Raw genomic sequence first — 10,009 nt, forward strand, 5'->3', positions numbered from 1 at the left:
AGAAGATCAGGGCTGTTTCGTTTCGTCATCAAGAATTAAATTGAGAGTTTACAACCTCAAATTTATAAATAAAAATTGAGGTGGCATTAAAATGCTTTAAATAAATAAAACAGAGTAGAACACTTGCATGCCACCTTCCCTGAAAAGAAATAATTAAAAGGAGTATACAATAAACAACCATGAAAAAGTGCTAAAAAGCGATACAGTAAGACAAAAGAATGGTGATAAAGCAATCTAACTGTACATGATTACGCAAATGTTCACCCTCCATTGCAAAAACATTTTCATTTACTCTCTGCATTAATTTATGCTCTTTATTTCTTCCGTTCATTCATTTGTTCGTTCATTCTCTAGGTGAACTTCCTGTTCCTGGTTTATTCTGGAATTCAACTTTGTTTCCTGAAGGGGAAATTATCGCAGCACTATGTGTGGCTCCATCAGAGGTTGTGCCGACCAGATTCTTTCTCTGTAAAGATGGGGCTCCTGTTTCAGCCAAGAAAGCAACATCTCAATATGTTCAATACATAGTCTATGCATCGCCGAAGAATGTTGGCCTGTATTCCTGTGGTTACCAGCAGAAGGATGCAAAGAATCAAGAGAAGACCTCGGCCCTCAGTGTTGCTCGGAATCTGATTCTCCAGTCAGGTAAGGTTGTAGAAATGATCAGACTAGGAAGGGACCTGTTAGAGAATGAAGCATGGTGGGATAGTCCTGTTTAGAGTTCCAGCTAGCCAGTCATGCCATATTCCAGCATAGTTAATTTCATTCTCCATCCATTTGGTTTCTATTCTCCTACCACAACAGTTAATCATAGCCACAGAGCATGTTCAGACTTCCCTGGAGCACATTCATATATTCATATAAATGGAAATAGGTGCTGCTTTGAACCTATGCAACCAATGTTGGAGGATCTGGCCAATAGCATGGAGATGACAACACTTCTCTTGTGACACTGTTTAATGGTGTATTAAAAATATGCATTGCTGTTAGGCAGCTTATCAAAGAGTGATGCTTTTGCAACCTGTTAAAAATATTCATGATTTATGTGTTTAGCCTCTAGGGATGGGGCTTAGATCAGTTTCATTTCTTTAGGCACATCATGTTTTTCTAAATCGTGCTTGATAGGTTATATGTATTCTTCCATTCAGCTAAGTTATACTTTGAGTAGACCCATTGAAATGAATGGCTCTTAGTCATAACCATTGATTGTTAGTTCAAATCTATCTCATTGTTATGATGCACCTTAATATATACATTGATGTACACAATATGTATGCATTCCTCAAAATATATATTTTATCAATGCTTTTCAATGCATTTCCAAACAAAATACACGTTATATTAAAATGCATATAAAGTGGGCCCCTTTGTGGCAAAACCACATTACAAAATCCAGAGAAGTTTGTGATCCAATCAGGAGTTGTGTTCTGATCCACAATTCAGTTTGGCACCACTGCCTTGATAAGAGCACATTTATGAGAGCTTTGTGTTTCTTGATGGGTTGATGAGCCATGCTTTTCTGATATTGTCCTTGTTTTTTCCTTCCCAGGTAATTGTCCTTCCAATGGTAAGTAAGCAGCATTAGTGAGTAAAAAGGTTTACTTATCTTATTGTTTGTTTTAGTATGCCATTTTAAATCCTAACAGAAAGACAAAATAATGCAATCTATACTCAAACACAATCATGAAAAGAAAACATTTTTCTCTCATTTCCCATCACAGATCATTAATACCCCGATGCCACATTTATAGAATCTTTTTGCCACTGTAGAAAGTTTGATAGCAGTCTGGATGTCAATGTCTGATTTTTCTCTCCTTTTTGGTCAAAGAGAAATGATTGTCATAAAGAGCCAGTTGGCTATACACAGAGTCAGGAAAATGCATCACTCCTTACTGGTTTTCTTGCTATCTGTGCAAGCTTTTCACCATATCACTTTATGCCCCATTCCGTGCCCTATAAGCATGGGCTGAATCCCGTTGTACAGGTTTGGAGTGATGCACACCCATTGGATCCATTCCATCAACATGGGGATTGTGAAATGGTGAACGGATCCTGGGACCCAATGCCATGCCATCCCTTGCCTTGCCTGCTGCTGTCAATAAAGAATTGGCCTGATTTTATCCCATCATTGTTGTACAGTCTGACTATTTTGCTGCTCTTATGGGTCACATAATGTGCCTGCCTGGGCAAAAAATGATTAAAAGAAACCAGCCACAAGATAAATCATTCACACCTACTGTAAAATTAACTTTCATCAATTAAATCTCAGATAATATGTATATTATATAGCAGGTATTTCAATAGTTCAATTCTGACTGGAGATTATGTAAATTATAAGGTCTCCCTCTTCAACTTGCCGTGGACATTTTGTGGGCCCCTTTTGTGGCAAAGGGATGCGGGTGGTGCTGTGGGTTAAACCACAGAGCCTAGGCCTTGCCGATCAGGAAGTTAGCGGTTCGAATCCCTGTGACGGGGTGAGCTCCCATTGCTTGGTCCCTGCTCCTGCCCACCTAGCAGTTCGAAAGCATGTCAAAGTGCAAGTAGGTAAATAGGTACCGCTCTGGCGGGAAGGCAAACGGCGTTTCCGTGCACTGCTCTGGTTCGCCAGAAGCGGCCTAGTCATGCTGGCCACATGACCCAGAAGCTGTATGCCGGCTCCCTCGGCCAATAAAGCGAGATGAGCGCTGCAACCCCAGAGTCGGCCACGACTGGACCTAATGGTCAGGGGTCCCTTTACCTCTTTACCTTTGTGGCAAAACTACATTACAAAATCCACATTACAAAATTTAGTCTTGCCATATTTCAAAAACTAACATTCCTGGCACCCCAGCCGCCCCAGCCAAATAAATAAATAAATAAATAAATAAATAAATAAATAAATAAATAAATAAATAAATAAATAAATAATAATAATTTTTAAAACCCACATTTCCAAGAGCCGATTCTTTTTCTTTTAGCAGGGAAAGAAGAGGGGATTTCTTGTTGAGGTCCACCCCACCCCCCGCTTTGGGAGGGTGGGAATGAGGAGGTAAGTTCCTTTGGACCTCCTGAACAAGTAGCCACAGGTGTCCTGTTCCCTTTTAGCTGGGCTCCTTGTCTTCTGCTCTGCATCCTGGAAAGGGTAGCAATTTTCCTCCTTGAGGAAGCAGCTGCAGCAGCTTTGAGAAAGTGACACAGCAGCTCTCGAGGGGGAACAATGGCAGGGGCAGGATAACTGAGTCCTCTTTATTTTCCTCCCTTGAGGCTGGCAGGAGCTCGGGGCTGCTCTCCCCCTCTTTCCACTGTCCTCTGTGCTCCCCTACTCCTCAGTGTGGGCTGCTGCAATTGGGGAGGCAGGGGGCGCAAGCATGCTTTGGGTATCCCATGTAAGGGGGGGGGGACATTCATTCTGCTGCTCAGGGGGGATGACGACAGACAACAACAACAACAACAACAACACCACGTACCGGAAATTCCAGACATCTCATAAAATTTAAAAAATTCCCCCAGGGTGCCATTTCCTTTCATGTCCAGACTTTTCTGGATGTATGACAAGCCTAGCCTGATTTAGGTGGGGCAAATTTTGGCTTTGTGAGGGAAACCAAAGGAAGACTCCTTTTCTTTTTTGATCTAATTCAGATTACTCTTCTTTTTTTGGCAGGGCCAAATTGGGGAATTATATGTGGCGGTGTGGCTGGTACCATTCTGGTGTTGGTACTTTCGATCTACCTTTTGGTAAAGAAAGGTGAGTGATGGTAACCTGAAACTATGATAATCTACCATGAAAATGGTTGATTTTTCAAGTTTCAGCAATGCAAGTCTCCAACCAAAAATGTCATTACTTTCCATGTGTGTGCATATGTGTGTGTGTGTGTGTGCGCACATGTGCATGAGTATGGGAGAAATTGTGCACAAACATGCATATGTTAGCAAAAAGAAAGTGCAAAACTGAATTCTGTTAGGGAAAATAGTTTGCATCCATTTGGAGGACTGTGCATTTAGAGGAGTGGCTTCAACTGCCACTCCTCCTGCATGGGAACTGCTCCTTGCCTTTACAAAAACACCCCCCCAAAAGCAATTTTTTGATTGAATAGCCTAAGATTCAGGACAAAGTGCTGCCTCTTGAAAATTCCACCTGGACGTCAATTCTACCTTTGAAATCCCAGTAATGTTCAGGAAAATCTGAACATATGTCAGCCCTAATTTATGACAGCTTCTTTGCCTCTCTTCTTTTTTGTTTTAGTGCCGTGTCTTCAGAGATCTTCAAGGCAGGACAGAGCCAATACTGAGCACATTTCTTATGACTATGTGTAAGATTTTCATTTCTTCATTCACTTTATTTGTATGCCACTTTTCCACACAAAAAAATCATGCTCAGAGCAGCTTAGAAACAAAGAAAATGGAAATATATTTCAAGCACTTCAAAAACAAGATCATAGTAACATCGCAAAAAGAACATGCATTATGTTCTTTGTTCAGCTGTACTGTTGAGAATGTGTGGGGTTTTGCTTCTTATTTTTTACACTTTCTCCTAAGCTGTTTTCCAGCAAGGTCCCTGCATCTCCCCACTGCCACTGTTGGACAAATAGCAGAGGGATTTTGATCAGAGACGTGGTACAGGGGAAGAAAATACATGAATGAACTAACAAGAGTCTTCTGCTGTCGCCCAAACAATTCGACTGCTGCTCTTATCAGATTTGAAGCTTCATGTGACTATTTAAACCAAGTTTAAAAGTTTGGATCTCTTGCATTTTGTATCATTCATGGTTGTGTGAAGGAATGCAGATCTCACCCTTCTCAGAAAAGGCTTTCTACCTACAGAACCAGTAAATATGGAGCATCACAAATGCATTTGTCTCTTGTTTTTCTTAGGGAAGGAACTGCAGTCAAGGACAACAGCAGAAACCTGGCCTCTGAAGAAGTTCAGTGTAAGATAATTCTTTTCTCCCTTTGGACTGAGGGTCATGAAAACCACAAAGTCTAGCACACAATCAGAGGATCTGCAGAATGTTTAGTAGCTTTATCTTTTTTGGTCTGAATAGTTAAGTTTGCAGACTTTGCGACAGTGGAAAAATGCTCTAAAAACAAGTATATACATGTTTCTTCTGAAAAAGTAGGAAGAGGTTATGCACTTCACCTAATAATGTGACTGTAAAATGAAGGATTAAGAACTTTGAATTCAGGTGTTACTTTTTAGTATTGCTATACAATCCCTTGGAGGTTTCTGCGTGAAAGGCAGAATTTCGTTTTAGGATACAAATATTATGTTCTGGAACATGAAAACCAGAAATTTAATTAAGTTTTAAGAAATCCTTTCACTCTCCAAACCTAATGGAAGGTACAGTGGTTTTATTTTGTTATGCAGCTGCATTCCAATGACCTCAGATGTAAACCCTTATGTCTCTGGGAGAAACTAGATTTTTCTGCAGTTAAGTGCATTAAGTTCATTCCTGCCTACAAAAATTGTAACACATTATTTGGTAGAATGGGCCTATTTATAGAAGTTGTGGGCTGTGGGAGAGAACGCTCTCGCTGTGGTTCCTCACCCACATGACGCATTCAACAAGCACGGACGCCCACATAGCTGTTTTGGAAGGCTTCTCTCAATGTAGCCTTACCAGAACGGGTGAATTTGATTGCGATACGCATTTCTAGAGAGCTATTTTTGCAGGCCTGTGTTATACAACTGTTTCTGTTGCCCTCCCTGACCTCTTAGTCAGATGCATTCTTAGGATAGCACAACCATCCAGACACTGATGGATTATAACTCTCATCAGACCCAGCCAAAATGCCGGTCCTGACCATTGCTGTCGGATGATGAACTCAAACTTTCTGTTTCTGTCAAACCCTTTAATGCATAGACGTGGGTGATACCCAGGCAAAGCAAGAGGAAAGGTACAGCAGGTGAATTGTATGGCTAAGTGTGAGCTGGGACATTGATCCAAGGAGCTACACACACCCTGCCTCTTCCTTTTAAAGAGTAGGACAGAAACAAGACTTGACATAGCAAACGAGAGGTGTTTCTGCTCTGGAAAAGCAAATTGGAAAAGCAAATTGGCACTTTGGTGAGTGAATGGGGCCTGTGAGGTGTGTTTGTGTCAGTGCTGGCATTTCTGTGGTCACTCAGTATCCGACTGATTTTCAGACACCTTCTTCTGGAGAAGCTCATTACTAGCAGAACAGGCAGGAGGTGTCAATGATGGCAATGGCCTTGAGGAGCTGGGTGGGCATTGTTGTCTTTGAAGCACATGATAGCTTCAGGAAAGAGCCTGATGATCAGGGATGAACCACTCCTAAAAGGTTGATACATGTTACGATTGTACACAGAAGTACACATACTTATACACATCTTTGAAGATGTACTGTGTGACTAGACTAACTGTGAATTTGTCTTCAGATGCCAAACTTACAGGACTCCTCCAAACAGCGGTGAGTAAAACATCTCAGCCAAATCTGGGGTTTATATAGTTCATTACCCAGGGCCTTTCATGGGTAGGGGGCTGCTCAGTACACTTGCCCCAGGACTCAGAGGGCTAAGCTGGCTAGGGGGAGGGGGAGGCAGGGTGTCAGGGGTCTGCTGGACTTACACTGTCATGCCAAGAACTTTATTCTAACAAAACTACCTCTCTGGGCCTCAGACAAGCTCTGCATTGGCCTGGTATTACCCAAGGGAGTGGACTATTGTAGCTTGCCCACTCACAGCCCCTCCTATATACCAAGGACCCTAGAATACTGTGTAAAACTACAAATATATTCCAGATATTCTTTGGGTAGGTTAACAGTTTTTTCTTGCCATAACAACAATTGGCCCCAAATTACTTCTGCCAAACAGCCAATATCAGTAGGTAACTGTTATTTTTTTCTTTTTCAATTTTCAAGCCATCACCATCCCGAAATATAGAAACAACAGCCTATGCAACTATTACTCCATTGTGTATGCAACCCACCTGAGAGACCTCAAACATTTCACATGCCGATGCTGCATCCTCACAATGCATGACAATTTATGGGAATTGATGATATGGAGGAAGTTTGAAAGTGCTAGAGGTGGAGGAATTTGGAAGCTTTACAGCCCACAGAAGATCTGAGAAGAATTTCACCCGATTTTCTGTTTATTTTATTTACTCTTTCCTGCCTCTAACCACGCAAGGATCCTTTATGAGTTTCCCTACTGTTATATGCACTTAACCTTCAAATTCTACCATATCCTCATGGTTGTCTCTGATTGCAATTTCATTGGTAATGTCAAATGTTAAATGATGTAACCACAGGTCGATGGAATGACAAAAGTGATGTTCATTCTGTTGTGTTAATAATAGTATACTTGTTTGTTCAACACAATAGAAATACCTGGGAATTCAGCTTGGGTATTATAGAAAGCGTAGAAATCGTGGCACATGTAATTTGCCTATTGGTTTGTTATATAGGAAGATGCAGTAATCAATTTCTCCTTCACACATGAGAATGTTGGAGATTATCCTATATTCTAAAATAGCAGTGTGGTTGAAGCCCAGAATAAGAGACTTTAGAGAGCCCTCAGCAGTTGCGCCTGCCCTGTGCAACACCTTCCCATCAGATGTGAAGGAAATAAACAACTATCTGACTTTTAGAAGACATTTGAAGGCAGCCCTGTATAGGGAAGTTTTAAATGTTTGATGTACTGTTTTTTATAAAAAAATTATATTAACAAATTCAGCATAACAAATCATCAATACAAATCATCTTCATTGTCATCCGCCCCATTTCCCCCCTCCCCAACAAACCTCCCCCCCCCCCCCCCCGGACTTCTCTCAGCTCCTCTCTCTGATTTCTCATCTCATATTGTTTTCTGCGTATTATAAAAATTATATACATCCTTATATTATCTGTCTACCATATTAACCCAATAGATTTGTATATGTTTATTAAAAACCTGCCAAGGAGTCCAGTTCATTTTGTTGTCTTTTTAAATAGATTGTAAAAGGTTCCCATTCTTCGATGTCGTGTTGTGTTTTAATTTGTTGGAAGCCACCCAGAGTGGCTGGGGTAAATAAGTCAGGTGGGTGGCATATAAATATATTATAAATGTTATTTTTATTAGATTTTCCCAGATGAGTCAGGGCTGAGCTAGGGCAATGCTAGTTAAGTTCCCTGTGCTGGCTGAGCTGGAGATATATATCAGCATAAATTCCCACTGGTGAAACAAAAGTCAGTGTAAGAGTAAAAGGGGGTGGTAGGGACACTTATTCCAAATGCAATCTAGCATGATCATGTGACTTAGGGCCTAATTCTCAAAACTTGGGCCCACACTCACCCGCCAATTAAGGGATAGGGGTTACAAACAACCCCTCCCCACCCCCAGCCTAACTGCTTTACTGCTGTTTATGTGGGAACAGTTTCTGGTAGTCATCCCACTGTAATTCTCCCTAAAGAATACTTTATAGTGTTAGGAGCTCAAGAGGCTGATTTGACAGCCTCATGGTCCTGGAAGCTAATGAATAGTCTCAGTTCTTATTTCATGTTTTATATAAAATATACCCACTTCTGCATACCTGGGAAGTCCCAGGGTGCACTGAAGCTACTACCTTAAATGTGGGTGGCCCTGTGTCACTTTCAATGTGTAGACTCATGAAGTTTGTAATTCAAATACAAAACAACAACAATGATAATACTTTAGCAAGCGGAGTAGGAAATGAGTCCATTGTACCAGTTCTAAAGAACCCGTTGGTGGTGGCACAATGACACATATCTCCAGAAGGAAAGCCCATGAGAACTTGACATTGTGTGCTCTTGACAGATGCCATTTCTCAATCTCAGGATCTAAGAGCAAATGTAGTTGTGTACATCACATGTCTGTAGGTGTGACATGAAGGCTGCCAACATTAACCCGGTCACATGGGAATCCCTTGCAGATGACCGCAGTGCCTGGAGACAGACAGTCAGGTTGTACATCCACAGCAGTGAGCAGACAAGGAATAACCGGTAGGAGGAGCACAGAGAGAATAAACACCATGGAGCTTCTACAGCAGCACAACCACAGGAAAACGTGTGTCCCTGGTATCAGTTTCCACAGCCACAGCAGGCGCTGTAGCTTTCCAACAGTTTGACCTCACCATTGAAAGCACACTCTTCCATGTGGATGCCAATCACATCAAATTATTGAGAAGAAAGAAACCATAGCTGAGTAGAAATAGATTTGTAGCAAGTAAGGCAATAAACGGGGACGTGGGTGGCGCTGTGGGTAAAACCTCAGCGCCTAGGACTTGCCGATCGCATGGTCAGCAGTTCAAATCCACGCGGCGGGGTGCGCTCCCGTCGTTCGGTCCCAGCGCCTGCCAACCTAGCAGTTCGAAAGCACCCCCGGGTGCAAGTAGATAAATAGGGACCGCTTTATAGCGGGAAGGTAAACAGCGTTCCGTGTGCTGCGCTGGCTCGCAAGATGCAGCTTGTCACGCTGGCCACGTGACCCGGAAGTTTCTGCGGACAACGCTGGCTCCCGGCCTATAGAGTGAGATGAGCTCACAACCCTAGAGTCTGGCAAGACTGGCCTGTACGGGCAGGGGTACCTTTACCTTTACCTTTTAAGGCAATAAACATGGCTAAGCTGCACATTCACTGCATTAATTCAGATTGCCTGGTCTATCGTGATTTAGAATGAATGAGCTGTGTGCTTGCATATGCTACTGAATCTCCTCCTTTAACTTTAGTAGCATAAACAAATCAGGAAAAGAGGTCATCAGTTTGCATGCTCTGATTTATACATTGCATAGGGGGACGTGGGGCAGATTGATACAGAAAAATTCAATCATATTTTATGTAACAAAAATAAGTCAAATAATAAAAAATTGGCTTGATGCATTGCATAACTAATCAATATTATAATAGCAATCAAAAGAAGCATTAAAGTTAGAAGATAAAAATAATATGATGACTTTAGTAAAAAATGGATTTTGTATCATTTTGCCCCACCTACAGGGCATTTTGATACATTGGATGGGGCACTTTGATACAAAGCGTAAATTGTGTGAGAATGGTAATTATTTGCAAAAAA

The sequence above is a fragment of the Podarcis muralis genome, chromosome 13 (genome assembly GCF_964188315.1).
Source record: "Podarcis muralis chromosome 13, rPodMur119.hap1.1, whole genome shotgun sequence".
Taxonomy (NCBI): domain Eukaryota; kingdom Metazoa; phylum Chordata; class Lepidosauria; order Squamata; family Lacertidae; genus Podarcis; species Podarcis muralis.